Source organism: Gymnoscopelus microlampas, assembly GCF_963454915.1.
Source record: "Gymnoscopelus microlampas genome assembly, chromosome: 2".
In the NCBI taxonomy this organism is placed as follows: Eukaryota; Metazoa; Chordata; class Actinopteri; order Myctophiformes; family Myctophidae; genus Gymnoscopelus; species Gymnoscopelus microlampas.
Window position 1 is genome coordinate 37,996,139 of NC_139939.1, and position 17,500 is coordinate 38,013,638.

The 17,500-nt window shown below is 46.1% G+C and overlaps 1 protein-coding gene across 1 annotated transcript in view; it reads right to left on the bottom strand.

Annotated features, from left to right (window-relative positions):
- bnc2 (basonuclin zinc finger protein 2) overlaps nt 1–17,500 on the bottom strand; it is a 247,244-nt gene that overhangs the window by 143,026 nt on the left and 86,718 nt on the right. The window lies entirely within an intron of this gene.

The following is a 17,500-nucleotide window of genomic DNA, read 5'->3' on the forward strand; positions in this document are numbered from 1 at the left end:
TTTCTCTCTCTGCGCGTGTGCCTCTCTCTCTCTCCCTCTCTCTCTCTTTCTCCTCTCTCTCTCTGTGTAACTCGTCCGCACTCAACGGCAGCAGCTGTGCGACTGAGGAGCGCATGCGAGCGTGTGTGTGTGAGAGCATGTGAGTGAGAGAGTGAGAGCAGCGAGTGAGCGGTGAGCAGTGGCTCCTCTGTGTGTGTGTGTGTGTGTGTGTGTGTATGAAAGTGTGTGTGTGAGTGTGTCAGGGCCAGCGCAGGCAGGCTCAACTGAGTCAACTGCGCCGCTCCTTTCCAAGATGCTCAGTGACATGACACAAACACACATGTGCACACACACACACACATACACCCCTCCTCCACTAAAAAGGCAGAAGGAGGGAGGGACAAGTGCCATCGGAGGAGAGGAGAGGAGAGGAGAGAGAGGAAAGGAGAGGAGAGGAGAGGAGAGAGGGGGGCTTATTACCATTTGTGCTATGAAGCGGCTGGTGTACATCTCAGAGCAACTTACTTCTCCTGTGGGACCCTACGCCCCCCCCCCCCCCCCCCCCCCCCCCCACACACACACACACACACAAAAAAAAAACACACAAACACGGACACAAACACGGACACAAACATATACAGTACACAGGCACACATACACACACGCAGACAGACACACAGCCAATATTGCTTATTATAAGAGCTCTAGTTTTTACCTTTTATCAGAAGACAAGAAAGAAAATACAGCAGGAAGGAAAGAAATAAAGAGTATTACGTTTCTTTGTGTAAAGTAATATGATGTGTGTTAATGATTGTAAATGAACGTAGTCAAGTCATGTCCATGTGATAGTAACCCTGCTCACAACACTCGCAATGTGATGCCTTTGTTTGATTCTCATCCTCTCTAATGAAACACTAATGGAGCTCAGGCAGTCTGCCACGGGCATGCACACACACACATGCACACGCACACGCGCACACAGTCACACACACTCAGTAATACATATGCACACACACACACACACTGAAATACATATACCGGGCACACAAAAAATATACACATGCGCACGCACACAAAAACACAGATATCTGATACAGAAATACACACAGACACATGCACACGCACGCACGCACACACACACGCACGCACACATACACACACACAGGAACACCCCCCCTGTGGATGTTCTCCGATTTTAATTAAGAAAAAAATGAGGAAGAGGTTCCATTTTAGCCAAATTGGTCCCCACAGCCGCAGAGGAGAGGAAGAGAGGGAGGGAGGGAGGGAAAGAGAGAAGGGAGAGAGAGACAAAAGCAAGAAAGAAAAAAAGACAGCGAAAGAACAAGAGATAAAAGAAAAACTAGAGGAAGGAGACCTGTGATTTCTCTACAGAACAAGAGAACACCCGTCCTGGTGTGCCTGGTGGCTCAGTCAGTCAGACCATATGCTCCTAGTGAGCACTAGGACACGGGTTAGAATCCGACGCCTGTCTTAAGTCACGTCTCTCCTCTCTCTCTGCCCTGACTGACAATCTGAAATAAAGAATAAAATGGCCAAAATAAAAAAGAGAACAACCATCTCCTCTAGACTTCACCCCTTCCTACACCTTCCCTGACATTAAATTAAATATAATAAAAAACAGCTGGTGTGTGTGTGTGTGTGTGTGTGTGTGTGTGTGTGTGTGTGTGTGTGTGTGTGTGTGTGTGTGTGTGTGTGTGTTAAACCAACACTGAGTTTTTAATTTTGCTGTATGCCTGGGTGCATTTTGACACCTTCAATTTCTCTCTCTCTCTCCGTACTTTCCTTTCCATCATCTTGTTTTATTTTATTTCTTGTATCAATCTCTCCCATCCCTTGTCTCTCTCTTTCCTATATTTTATCAGTCTGTCTCTTAGTCTGCTTCATAAAAAGGAATAATGTGTAATGTGTACCATTCCATGCAGCGCGCGCACGCACGCACGCGCACGCACACACACACACACACACACACACACACACACACACACACACACACACACACACACACACACACACACACACACACACACACACACACACACACACACACACACACACACACACACACACACACACACACACACACACACACACCTGCTCTGAAAAGCTGAATTAAGCTGTTCAAGGGTAATAATTATATTAAGTGACACTTCAGCAGTAGCCAAGGCTCCTCGCTACTACTGCTCTTCACCAGCCATCTCTCTCTCTCTCTCTCTCCCTCTCTCTCTCTCTTTCTCTCCACTCTCGCTTTTTCTCTCTCCCCACGTAATGTCTCTGCCTCCACCCCCCCCCCCCCCCTCACCTGCCCCTGTCACTACCATTCCATCGTTCTCTCTCCCTCTTTGTCACCTCACTTTTCCCTCCTCTTTCTCTGTCCCTGTCCCCCCTGCCCCCTTCTGTCTCTCCCTCTCTCTCTCTCGCTCTCTGGGTGTGTAGTGTAAATGTGCTGGTGTGTGAGGTTTTTTTATCCAGTGCCACTCAGTGTGTCAGCTCTCTGGCCTGCCTGCTTAATGGCTGTTATTTGTGGGAAGAAAAAGACTCTGCCAATATCCTCTCTCTCTCTCTCTCTCTCTCTCTCTCTCTCTCTCTCTCTCTCTCTCTCTCTCTCTCTCTCTCTCTCTCTCTCTCCTCCTCAGTGTTCCTTTAACTCGGACACTGAGGATTGTACTGTAGTCCCTCTCTCATCACTACTCATCACTTTCTGTCCCTCTCCCTCGCTCCTCTACCTCCGTCCCTCTCTTGCTTTCCCTATCTCTCCACCCTCATCTGTCTCTTTCTCCTTCTCCCTCTGCCTAGATCTCTCCATTTATCCCTATACTGTACCTCTCTCTCATCTCTCTTCAATTTTCCTCCCTCCTTCCTGCTGGTGGTCATGGTGACGGGGGGGAGAGAGGAGGAGAGGAGAGGCAAGGAAAGCGACGGTCCAGAAAGGACGAAGGACCCCTGACACCCCCTCCCACACACACACACACACACACACACCCCTCAGGGTAGGGGTGAGGTAGGACGTAGTTTGGGGGGGGGGGGGGGTGTCATGTCGAAGGGGGCCCTATATAATTAACTAGAGGCTCAGCTACGGATCAATTACCAGACAAGCAAGTGATAGCCTAATCAATGGAAGATCATCAGCCTCGTTATCAGTGTTGCAACTCATTACTGGGAATAGTGAGGACGAGAGAGAGAGAGAGAGAGAGAGATGAAGAAAGAGAAAGAGGGAGATAGATGAAGAAAGAGAGAGAGAGGGTGGTGTTGGGATTGGTAGGAGATGGGGTGGGGGCTGGGTTGGTGGCACTGTGGCTAGATGGGGGTTGATGGGTTCATTGGGGTGGGGGTGCAGGGCAATGTGCGTGCGTGCACACGCTGTTCCTTCTTGTGTGTGTGTGTGTGTGTGTGTGTGTGTGTGTGTGTGTGTGTGTGTGTGTGTGTGTGTGTGTGTGTGTGTGTGTGTGTGTGTGTGTGTGTGTGTGTGTGTGTTGGGAGGGTGACAGTCTGCAATCTGTTCTATAGCAACAGTCACCCACACAGCAAAATCTCCAGTGTTTATTTCACTTTGGAGAGTGTAAAAGCGGATCCAAAAATGGTCCATATTTACACTGTCAGAGTTCAATGAACACTGAGGATTTTGCAGTGCAGCCGAGTACAGATCAATAGTAACGTGTGTGAGGTTAAGCCTCTGACATAGAGTCCCAGTCCCCAGTGAATGGATGTGCTCTGTGGCACAAACCTACATGTGCTGTCACACAGTGTCACATTAACACACAGGAGAAAAGAAAAACTACATTACTGAGTAAAAAGCAGTGTCATGATTTAAATATCCTTTCTTTCTTTCTTTGTTTGTTTCTTTGTTTGTTTCTGTCTTTCTTTCTTTCTTTCTTTCTTTCTTTCTTTCTTTCTTTCTTTCTTTCTTTCTTTCCTACCTACCTTCTTTCTTTACTAGTTCTCTCCTTGCCTTCCTTCCATAATGTCTCTGTCGGGTGGAAACCTTGTGTGTTCAACAAAAGAAAAAAAAAACGAAAATGGAAGAAAGAGCCTGTGTTCCAATGGACCCAGTGCAGTTATTATTTAGTCACAAGCTTGTTAATACTTGTCATTGTTTCAATATTTATAAAACCCACAGGCAGACTTAACCACTTTCAACTTTGTGTCGATATAGCCAAAAATAGCCAAACTAGCAGATCTACAAACTCACAATGCGTTGCATCGCAATGCTTGTAGAAGATTGGAGATTGGCTATTTTTGCTACTTTTGTGCAATATCTTACAACATAGTATAAAATAGGGCATTTGTTTATGAAAAAACATAATAAGTAATATGGAGATACAAGTTTTCTGCCCGACATTGACAATATGTGAATATGGAATATGAACACCTGTTCAAAAACATTAGGATCACAGGACAGGATATTTATCAATATATTTGTTACTTCCACATCTGCTCTGGAACATTATTTCTCAAAAGTATTATTAGTACCACTACTAATACTAGTTTTCTACTGTACCAGGCAGTATACAAAGTGTATACAAAGTATATACTCAAGTATTGAAAAGTAGAAAGTACATTTTGTTTTCAATATCAATGTCACGGTCCGCTCCTCAGGCCTTTTCTGCCCTTTATTTTGTAGTCTTGTTTCCTGTTGTGCTTAGTTACTGTTACCTGTCTTGCTCACCTCCCTGTTGATTAGTCATGTTCTCCTCCTGTGTCCTCTTAGTCCCTCAGCCTATCCCAGTGTTGATTGTGTGTTGAGTTCACCTGTGTCTTATTATTGTCTCCGCCAGGCCGAAAGGCATGGCGAGAGAGTATGTTTTACCCCCTGTCCGTCCGTCCGTGTGTCCGTGTGTCCGTCCGTCATTCGATCTGTCTGTGTACAGCTAATCTCCGGCACCGTTGGCTTGCTCGCAGCCAAACTGTGCACACACAGTCCCTGGATACCAGAGCAGAACCTCTGCCCCACATTTTTCACAGGGGCCTGTTATAGCGCCACCAGGAGGCCGATTTGTGCAAAACACATTTTTTGACAGTACTCCTACAGATTTTGTCCAAAAATCCCACAAATCGGTACACAGTATCTCTATAGTCATTAAACGAAACGGGTCTTTCACATTTCTCATATTCCATCCTGATTGGCTAAAAATGTCTTCCAAAGTTTGCAGGAGTGCACCGTTTTGAACAAAATGCCTCAAATCATGAACACAGCATGCAATTTCCGTGAAATTTTGCACGCACATTCCCATTAGGCCGAGGAAGAACTACCATTTGAAAATGTTCAAATCAGCCTCATGGTGGCGCTATAACAGGCCGATTCGTGTTCTTACCTATAATTGCACCGATCTGTGTAAAACTTTGTATGCACACTCCCTATAGGTCAAGGAAAAACCTTTGCCCTGCATTTTTCACATCTGCCTTTTATAGCGCCACCAGTAGGCCGACTTGTGTAAAACACATTTTTTTATACTACTCCTTCCAATTGTATCCAAATTTTACGCAAATCAGTACACATGATCTCTATAGTCATGTGGTCACGACGGATGTGTTTGATTTTTCATATTCCATACTGATTGGCTAAGATTGACATCTAAAGTTTGCATTATTGGCTTGTTTTGAACAACATTCTGCAAATCATGAACGCACCGTCCAATTGCGCTCAAACTTTGCACGCACATTCACACTATGTTGAGGAACAAATGCCACCCTTTTAACATTGGCCTGTTATAGCGCCACGAACAGGTCTAATTTAGCGAAACACATGTTTTTAACAAAATGCCTCAAATCATGAATGCAGTCAGTGTCCGATTGTCGTGCAAGGCCTAAGAAGAAATAGCACCCTTTTCACGTTGGCCTATTATAGCGCCACCAGGAGGCCACAATAGCCTACCTGACCTGGCGGAGACCTGTGCTCCGAGGAGCACTTTTTCTAGTTTCCCTGTGTATTTAAGCCCTGTGTTTGCACGACGCCCGTGCTTGTTCATTGTCTAATGTTACGTGTAGTTTGCCTTGGTTCTAGTTCCTGTTTGTAGTCCTACCTTTTGAGTTATTAAACCCTTTAATCTGACCTTTTGGCCTCTGTCTCTCCTGCACTTGGGTCCTACAATCCTGCCCTGACTCAGACCGTGACAATCAATGCGTTTTCTTTTACCTTTGGTCCTAAGAGTTCCTTCCTAGAAATGTACTGGAGTCAAAAGTATAATATTTCTATTTGAAAATGCAGCAGTGTAAGATTCATGAGCTTTCAAAATAAAAATAGTCCAAAAATTTACCTAAATACAGTACTCAAGTAAATGTACTTAGCTAACTGTCCACAACCGGTAACAACCAGGTAGTTAATTGCTGCCACCTGTCCATGTCTGTCCCTCATTAGACAGCTACAACGACAACCAGCAGTATTGTGGCATTCGGTAGGCTACTGCTGTTTGAATTGTCATTCTCCTCACTAAACACTGAAACATGTGACCAGGTCACCATACCACATCACATGATGGCTCAAGACCAGTGTCCCTGGAGTCATGAGCTCATCAAAGAAGGTCATCAGCAGACAAGAAAAAGCTCATGCACAGACCTATGACCTCCCAGCAGATGGTGCCTGAGAGGGGAGGGGCCTGGTCAATTTGAGCACCACAACCTCAGTGACTCATCTTCTAAAGGGGATTTATTTACTTTTTTGCATCAGTTAATGACAATATTATAATACTGTTCATGCAAGGTTGACATAAGATTGTATTGTACTAGAAAGTTCGGGCCGCTACGCGGCCCGAACGTCTAGCGTGACGCGTCGTTCACTTTGCAGTGCCACCTTACAGGCACCTCACATTGTGAGAGAGAGTTTTGTGCTCTCCTACATCCACGGCAGGCTTTGAAAGTACCCACTTCAGAAAGAGGTGACGTGCATCACCTCTCCAATGACCAAAAGCCACTATGGAAGCCGTCGAACTGGTGCGATCTCGACATGGCGCAGGATTCAAATTGTATATATAGACCGTCTCATCGTGATGTCAGATTACGTCACACTGGCGTGATGTCAGATTACGTCACACTGGCTACATACAACGTTACAACGTACATACTGACAACCGACATGGCGCAGGATTCAAATTGTATATATAGATGGCGCGTCACACTGGCGTGATGTGGCGTGATGTCAGACTGGCCACATACAACGTTCGTACATACTGACAACCGACATGGCGCAGGATTCAAATTGTATATATAGATTGTAGTATTGTATAGAGCACCAAAGTCCTGACGTCACTGCCAGTAGAGGGCGCTTTCCGCAGGTTCATGGCTTTACTTTTTGTATTGATATCCTCATTGGGGAATCTTAGATCGCTTCATATAAGAACTGTGTTCCAAAAATAAACACACCACCCTGGCGTTTTTACTCATATGGATATGAAGCATCAACTGAAGGTGTAAATGTACACATTTACCCAAAGAGTAACACAATATAAACACTAGAAACGTGCAGTATGTCAGAGTCAGTGTCCGTATGGTGATTGTACTGGTGTTACTCCAGAGTTAGTAGTCTAATCGACGGAGCGACCATCGTGTGCCTCATTGTATATCCTCATGGCTACCAGCGCAAGGGACTTTGTGAATTTGAAGAGTTCATTTGATTCGTGGTGAAGCGCCTTTAGGTGGAAAACCCAGGATGTGGTTTCCCACCTACCGAGTTTGAGGTAAAAGCAAAATGGCCACCGTGTGAGGTGCAAGTCCACTTAACCATTGTGACTCGTCTAACAAGTTAACAAGTTAACACAACTACACGCTTATCCAATCCTTTCAACAACTCCTAGTCAACTTCCATCTTTTGATCCTGAAACACACACACACGCACACGCACACGCACACGCACACTCATTCATTTACCCATCAAACCCCTGCTGCCTGTTTGTTTTCCAAACTTTGACAAGCTAATGGGTCAAACGACCCACAAATTGGGTATGACAGCAGTGTGCTAAGACCACCTCCGCTCCTCTTGACTGCTCTTAAATCTGGAGAGGCTGGAGAGTACTCTCTCTCTCTCTCTCTCTCTCTCTCTCTCTCTCTCTCTCTCTCTCTCTCTCTCTCCCCATTTTCACAGCACTATGAGAAAATAACAGTTAAAGTAAACACATAATAGAAACAGAAGTCCTCCAAGTGTCACAATTACGTTTCTCCTCACTAGCCTCTTTTCCTTTACTCCTTTTTCCTTTTACTTGGGGAAAAAGGACAGAGTGAGCAGAGAGAGAGACAGAGAGAGGGAAAGATAGTGAGAGAGAGGGGGCGATAGAGAGAGAGAGAGGGGGCTACTAAATGTGTGCCTGTGATGATTGTGTAGCCGAAATTAATTAAATAATCAATTCATTAATAATAACTATTTATGAACCATTTATCAAAACAAGGTTAACAAAATGCTTTACATAAAACTGAAGAAATCTAATGACATCAGCAACAGAATAAAAAACATGATAATAAAGTGTAGTGAGAAATAAGACATTTAAATTATGGTCTTTCAATAAAAGTACATTTGAATAAGAAGACACTGACTTATCTAGCCTTAGCTCTTCAGGCATGTCGTTCCAGACACGACAGACCCATTGAAAGCGAGAGATACGATCATGTGGTTCATGTATTGCACGTTCTTCATCAACATCCATTATGGGGATTCACTGTTTGGAACTCCAGAGTCAGTGGTGGAAAGTAACTAATTACATTTATTCAAGAACTGTACTTAAGTACAATTTTGAGGTGCTTTTACTTTACTTGAGTAGTTCCAATTTTCAATACTTTTACTTCTACTCCACAACATCTCAGAGGCAAATATTGTACTTTTACTCGACAACAATTATTTGAAAACTTTAGCTACTAGTTACTTTGTAGATTTGAAGTACAGTATTAAAACATAAAGTAACCACTTCAGCCCTACTTAAACTTTGTTTTCTTTTCAAAAGATTTTTATAAATCTTATACATATGATACTTTGTGAAACAGGACATTCTGCATAATGAGTACTTTTACTTGTAGCACTTTAACTAAGCAGCAGCAACTCTTTTTACACAACACAGTCAGGAGTGTTGGTTCAACTCAGGTTATCACATATGAGGCAATATTTATGTTATTACTATATTAATGCTAATGAATAAATGAACCCCACAGCTCTGTATTTATGGTTTGTATTTTAGGCATTTAGCTGATGCTCTTATTTTGTAATTGTTTATTTAAACAATATTTGTTCAACCTTTATTTATTTCTCAGAAAAAACATTGAGGGAATGTGCCATTATTTGTAAGGGTGCTGAGATAACAAAATAAGAGTGTCAATAATGTATTTACATCTTTATTTTACTTTATTTTGTATGATAAAAAATATCTTTTACAAGAGATATCTGGCCATGGTAGCAGCCATATAAAATCACAACAATTAAAATAAAACCAGATACACCAGATATAACTATAAGCTCATTTTCATCTGTGGTGTTCCTGGGCAGGTTTTTTTTTCCTTTTTTTAATAGATAAGACGTTTGGCTGTAGAACGCCAACTAATTCCAGAATGAAGCATTAAAGAACAACGGTGAAAGTTGGCTGGAGTGTGGTTGAGCACCATGGTGCCACAACCAGAGGGCTGATTGCAGGCCTCGCTTTCTGGAAGACCTAAGCAGGAGCACATGTCTGAGGGCTGCTACTGGCATTGACCCGATTTGCTATCTCTCACACGCACACGCACACGCACACGCACACACACACACACACACACACACACACACACACACACACACACACACACACACACACACACACACACACACATACTGTACACAGTGTGTGTTGTAAGTGCGTGCGTGCCATGTGACAAGGGGTGGCGTGTCGATCAGATGGCAAAGGATAGAACTGTCACTGTTTTGTTACAACTACAGGGCCACAAGACATCATATGACACACATAGGAACAACCTTGTACTTGTGGTGGAGGAAGAGAGAGAAAGAGAGAAGCAGACAGACAGAAGAGGGCACTGAAAGGTCTAGTAGATAAAGCAGGGCTGCTGGGGGGCTGGCAGAGAGAGAGAGAGAGAGAGAGACAGAGACAGAGAGAGGAAGACAGAGAAAAGCAGAAGAGGGCACTGAGAGGTCTTGTCGATGAAAAGAGAGCCGCATGATGGTGTGTGTCGCAGCAGATAGCGCAATCAGCCCTCCACTGATAAGTGTATACCTCCGTGAGAAAATGACAGGGAAAATACAGTACAGAGGCTCAAATGGTGCAGGAGTTATTTACAGAGCTCAACCACATCTGCGGCTCCGCGGAATGGCAAAATGCTATAGGCACATTCTTTAAGCCTATCTTTTCGGGTTTTCTTTTTGTGTTTTTAAGGGATTTAGCTGAAGGCACTAACCACAGAAAGCTACACTGGGGCAAGCAGGCAGGGGGTGTCGTGTCTGGCTCAAGGGCACATCGGCAAGGACCCACGCACACACACACCGGCTTCCGGGATTGAACTGTTGACCTTTCTAAACGCCAGGCCACCGTGCCACCCTTGAGACAAAGACACAAGTTGTGTCTAGGGTGCGACACAGGCTGTTGATCAACCCTTACACTGTTAGGAAATGTGCTGTTTTTCCAAGAAGAGAAGGCTGAACTCGTGAGACTCGCTCCTGTGTGAGGCGAGAGGAGGCCGTGGTAGAAGACAAAACGTAACCGCTTTATCAGTCGCAGGGCGGTTAAGCAGCTCGCCCAGTAAACATTAAGTTCCCACATCTGACACGCATAACGGCCATGTGTGCCCTTGAGCAAGACATTAAAACACTATACCTGCTCGCTCCATGTCAAGTATCTCAGGACAAGAGCGGCAGCTGGTGTGGACACACGTGCACGCCAAGACAGATGCATGTGGCAGAATCCTGAATCGTGGATTGCCATACATACCAGTGGTTGCTTCTTTGATTCTTCCACCACCCCCACCCACACATAGGATAGATAGGATAGACTTTATTGCCCCAAGGGGACATTTGTGAGGTATGGAGGAAATCTGTTAGGCATGGATGGGGGTGAGGGTAAAAGTGGGGGTTTAGAAAGGGGGGTGTAGTGATGCTGTGTGAAGATAAGTAGAAAAAGAATAGTACAGGCACGCATATACACACACATGCATGCACACACACACATGCATTCATGTACACAGACAACTCTTATAGACGGCTAGCCCACTGGTATTTTGCACAAGAAATGTGATGCTGATCAGTCTGTGAGATCAGGTTTGTGAGATTAGCTCCAAACAAATAGACACGCATCCATGCACACACACGCACACGCACACACACACACACACACACACACACACACACACACACACACACACACACACACACACACACACACACACACACACACACACACACAGACCCTCATAGCCTCGTTCAGAGTCACTCCATAAAAGGGGTAGTATAATAAGAAGAATACTGCATATGAGTACAGGGCGAGCTCCTTCACCTACTTAATGACTGGGTTGGTTTGAGGGCATCTCAGAGACATGTCTACTGGGAGGTTCTGGAAGAACAGACCCTTCCTCTTCTCCCTCTCGCTCTCTCTCTCTCTCTTGGTCTCTCTCCTCATCAACCCTCACACTTGAATAATTCCACACTAATCTGCCTTATGTCCCCATCTCTCTCTCTCTCTCTCTCTCTCTCTCTCTCTCTCTCTCTCTCTCTCTCTCTCTCTCTCTCTCTCTCTCTCTCTCTCTCTCTCCACCCACATTTCCTTCTCTCATGTCTCATTCTCCTTTCCTCTCTCCTTTTCCTCACCTCTGTAGACAGCTACCCCCCCCCCCTCACCCCCATCCTCCTCCTTCTGGCCTGTCCTCCGTCACTGACCCGTACTTTGGCCCAGTCCACAGGGTTTAAGTGTCTGTACCTGACAGCCCTGCTCCTCTCTGACACACACACCACACACACACACACACACACACACACACACACACACACACCACACACACACACACACACACACACACACACACACACACACACACACACACACACACACACACACACACACAACACACACACACCACACACCCCAGGAGAGAGACCAGCCACCCATCCGGAACGCTAGCCGTGGCAACCCTGCCAGCACCCCCCCTCAACTCCCCCGTTGAAACGCGCCACCCACCCTTCAACATCCACCACCCCAACCACCCCTGTGTCCAGAGTTTGACAAAGTCCATTTCCCTTCACTCAACTCGCCTACACTCATTTCCTAACTTCCTTCCTCTCCCTTTTTCTCGTTTTTCCTCTTCTCTTCTCTTCTCTTCTCTCTCTTCTCTTCTCTTCTCTTCTCTCTCTTCTCTTCGCTTCTCTTCTCTTCTCTTCTCTTCTCTTCTCTTCTCTTCTCTTCTCTTCTCTTCTCTTCTCTTCTCCTCCACTCCTCTCTCCTTTCCCAGTCTCTCATTATTCTCAATTTCTCCACTCTCGCTCCCTCTGTTTAGCCTCTCTGACCTGGCTAATTTGGCCTTTCCTCTTTTAGTGTTCATCTCTCTATCAGTCTTTCAGATTTGCACATATTTTTTTTAAATAGCAGATCTACAAGTTTATAGTGCTATGAGCTTGTATATGTGCTATTTTTGAATAGCCATAGAAATCTAAAATGACACAGATGCTTTCCCGGTCTTAATGTCTTAAACATAACAAAAACAATCAATCTTTATGTGATTGTACTGTATATAGCGACAAAGAATTAAAGAAAAGAAACAAAAAAAACATGGGATGGTGATTAAAGGCACAATTGAAATGAATCACCAAAAAAAAGGGTGACTGCATTGCTTCAAGGCAAAACGAAAGTTAGTTATTGAGTGTTTCCAGTTCACTTTCACCAGGCCACATTTTCCCAGCCGGCAGTGGATTCGAACTAGTGATGTTTTGGTCACAATTCCAGTACTTATGTGTAACATCTGGGTTAGCCGGCCTGTGAGCGTGTGTGTGTGTGTGTGTGTGTGTGTGTGTGTGTGTGTGTGTGTGTGTGTGTGTGTGTGTGTGTGTGTGTGTGTGTGTGTGTGTGTGTGTGTGTGTGTGTGTGTGTGTGTGTGTGTGTGTGTGTGTCTGTGTATGTGTGTGTGATGGTCATTGGGACCCCACTGTGCTCCTGCCCAGCGGTGAATGGGTGACGTAATGGGAATAGCACATTTCTCCGGCTAGCCTCTCTCTGAGTAACAGGGAAGTCCGCGGCTGCTTTTCATATCAAAGACATTCAGAGACCTCACGAAAGCCGAGACACGGTCCAAAAGATCTGTGCACCATCTGAATCCCACCCCACCACCGCCACCACCACCACCACCACCACCACCCCCCTTAGAACAAATGAGCTGAGCTAGGAGGAAGGAGGTGGGAACATGAAACATGTGGGCTACATTAACAGGGGTTTGAGCCTTTATTTATGGCGCACATATGACAAGCAACATAACCGCTAACAACACGACAAACACACAAACACCAGCCCTGCCTCGCCTCGCTGAGCCAAAAGGAACTTCCCAAATAAACGTCTCACAAATCACCCAGTGGTAGCAAAGTCTGCTCACAGAACAACTAACACGCTGTTTGGTTGGAGATGTGAGATTATTCATCAGGGTGCAGAATGTCACTTACAAGTATTGTCTCATTATTGATTTATCATCTCTAACAGCTTGTCTGTGTTCAGTGTCTGTGTTCTCATCCATGCCTGTGCTGTCTTTTACTAAAATAGGCTACTGTGTATGTAAAACAGAGAAAAATATGAAAGATAGGCAAGAAAGGCTAGAACTTTATTCCATAACCAGATATCCTGTAGTTAACAGCACTGTCACTGTTTCTTGAAGTGTATTCTGGCTTAATATATTATGGTTCTAGTTTATTAGTATAGTTGAAATGTGCTGTTTAAAGTGTGTGTGTGTGTGTGTGTGTGTGTGTGTGTGTGTGTGTGTGTGTGTGTGTGTGTGTGTGTGTGTGTGTGTGTGTGTGTGTGTGTGTGTGTGTGTGTGTGTGTGCGTGCGTGCGTGCGTGCGTGCGTGCGTGCGTGCGTGCGTGCGTGCGTGCGTGCGTGCGTGTGTGTGTACGTGCGTACATGTGGGTTTAAGAGGTTGTGTAGTGTAATGCCCACTACAGTTGCCCTCTCCTCCACCAAGCCCCTGTAACTGAATCCACCTCACAATCCCAGGCACAAATCAGCTTATATGCAGAGAGAGAGACAGAGAGAGAGAGAGAGAGAGAGAGAGAGAGAGAGAGAGAGAGAGAGAGAGAGAGAGAGAGAGAGAGAGAGAGAGAGAGAGAGAGAGAGAGAGAGAGAGAGGGGAGAGAGAGAGAGAGAGAGAGAGAGAGAGAGAGAGAGAAAGAGTGGAGAGTGGTGGGAGGGACGGCGGGTGGAAGACGATTATTCCGCCATCAGGTTTCAATTACAAAGAGGAGGTTTTAAGTGAACATTAAAGAATATACAGCAGAACACTGGCAGGGAGATCCTGTTGAAAGCTCTCACGTTTTAAGACACACTGATAACTAATGTTACTTCATTATTACATCCTCCATCACTTCACCTCCCTCTCTCTCTCCCTCCTCTTGTCTTTCTCTCCTTCCTCTTCCCCACCCTCCTTCCTCTTTTCTTCCCCTCCCTCCCTCCTCTTCTCTTGACCTCCCTCCTGCTTCTTCTCTTCACCTCCCTCCGTCCTCCCTCCAGCTCCATGCAGAACAAGAAACTACTAGTCTCAGATCAGCCATGAGAGAAAGAGTGACAGACAGACAAAGAGAGAGAAAGAGTGAGAGAAAGCAAGAGACAGACAGACAGACAGACAGACAGACAGACAGACAGACAGAAAAGAGATAATGTGAGAGAAAGGGACAGAGACAGAGATAGAGAGATAGAGAGAGAGAGAGAGAAAGAGTGAGAGGGAGAGAGAGATTTGTCTACATCTGGCAAGACTGTAGACATACAAAGCCTGAGAGACAGCTCTGTGTGTGTGTGTGTGTGTGTGTGTGTGTGTGTGTGTGTGTGTGTGTGTGTGTGTGTGTGCGTGCGTGCGTGCGTGCGTGCGTGCGTGCGTGCGTGCGTGCGTGCGTGCGTGCGTGCGTGCGTGCGTGCGTGCGTGCGTGCGTGCGTGTCAGATGATACATAAAAAGTGACAGAGGTTGAAAAGTAGAGAAGGTTGTGTGCTTGATGGGCTATATCATAAGAATCATAACACACACACGCACACATGCACGCACACACTCACGCACACACACGCACTCACACACACACACACACACACACACACACACAGGATTTCCATGTTCTGTACATTATCTTCCAGTCACCCATGAACAGCCCTGTCTCTTCTCTTTTGTTCTTATTCTATCTATTGTTCACTTCTCCCTCTCTCCCTACAGGTATCTCTCTCTCTCTCTACGTCTCTCTGTCTGTCTTTCTCTCTCTCTCTCTCTCTCTCTCTCCTCTTACTATGTCAGTATCCCTGTCGCTTACTCTGTCCGCTCTACCACTCCCAGAGAGAGAGAGAGAGAGAGATAGCCTCAGCATTCCCAGAGGCAAGACATAAAGGACTGTGAACGAATGAATGGATGGATGGACAGATGATGGAGGAGAAGAGGGGACCAAACCAGTGTGTAAATTATTAACTGACACTCACTAAATGACACTTTGCCTCACTTTGACACTCTCGCACTCGCGCACGCACACGCACACACACACACACACACACACACACACACACACACACACACACACACACACACACACACATACTGTACAGCGACCCAGACACATGCACACACACAGAGTGACCGAGAGAGACGAGGCGGGGAGCTAAACGCATTAGAACTGTTAGCCCCCTGAATGCACCCGACATCTCCACTACACGCTAACGCGCGTCAAAATCATCGGAGCCTGGGGGCCGGGGGGCCCGGGGCTCTTAAAATTTTTACGCCGCTGCTTGAAGGGACGTCGTGGAGCCTGGGAGGCTTTTTGAGACTGAGTGGCCTTGTCATCACAGCCATCGAGGCCAATAAATAAGTAAGTAACACAGGGAGGAAAGGCTAACCGGCCTCACCACAGAGATGACAGCACCTCTCTCGCCTGCTCCGCCGAGAGCGTGCGCGCACGTGTCAGGACATCAGCCAAAAGGTATCTGCACCTGGGTGCATGTGTATAAGAGTGTGCGTTATGTGTGTGTGTGCTAATGCCTGCATCATCGGTACATGCATGCAACGTGTCTGTCCTCTCCCAAACTTTGACACGATCCACAGGAGGGGCCCTGCACTGGCCACCATTTTCCCCAGATAGGGTGTGCTGAAGTGAGGCTTTGTTCACTTAAGGCCCCCCTGGCCTTGATTTCCCCGAGCCCGGCCTGGAGCACACAGGGAGCACTCTGGCCTTAATTCACTACATAGGGAGACAGCGGAGACGTGCCGTTTGGCTGCCAGGTGTCTGGAACCTCCTGTTTCTGCCCTCATTCTCTCTGTCCATTCATCCGTCTGACTGTCCGTCCGTCCGTCCGTCCGTCCGTCCGTCCGTCCGTCCGCCCGTCCGTCCGTCTGTCTGTCCGTACGTCTCTGTCTGTCTGTCTGTCTGTCTGTCTGTCTGTCTGTCTGTCTGTCTGTCTGTCTGTCTGTCTGTCTGTCCATCTGCCTGTCTGTCTGTCTGTCTGTCCATCCGCCTGTCTGTCTGTCTGTCCATCCATCCGCCTGTCTGTCTGTCTGTCTGTCTTTCAGCCATGTTTCCCGTAAAGGGAAAGTTATTTTCCTGAAATGTTTTTTCTTGGGAAAGCTTCCTTGCTTAACCGACGGTCTATGGACAGGGGGTGTTGTTTGTTTCCTTTGTTGAATGTGGGCCTGTAAAGCCCTTTGAGACTGTAACAGTGATTAAGGCCTATACAAATAAAGTCGAGCTGAGCTGAGTTACTGGGCTGAGGTCAGAGTCAATCTGTAAGATTCAACAAATTACACACAAACAGCACACGCACATACACAGGGACGCAATCACAAACACAGTCACACACACATTAGTCACTCAGTCAGTTTGTCAGCCCTCGCAGCCCCTCTATGCATACATCTGTGTGTGAATGTTTTGCCCTATTTGATACTTGGCCTCATATGCCTAAACAATACCCCCAAAAATATATACAGTAATTAACCTTGCAATTGTGGAACTGTGAATGTCTTTGTTTGTGTGACGAATGGCCATACGGTTTGGAATGAATCTCTGTGGATGTGCGTGCGTGTGAAGATGCGTGTGTGCTAGACTAGTGTGTGCGTGTGTGCGTGTGTGCGTGTGTGCGTGTGTGTGTGTGTGTGTGTGTGTGTGTGTGTGTGTGTGTGTGTGTGTGTGTGTGCACGCGCATGAGTGTGCATCATTGTGTGCGGAGACTGCAAAACCAGCTAATTGCGGCAGAGACGCGTTAATTAACACAAAGAGAGGTCTCTGGGGCTCATACGGGCACCGCCAGTGTGTCACGAGTTTATATCTCACCAGCCGATGGGACCCAGCAACAACAACCGCCTAATCAGGGCCCTTTTTAAGTCCTGCCATGC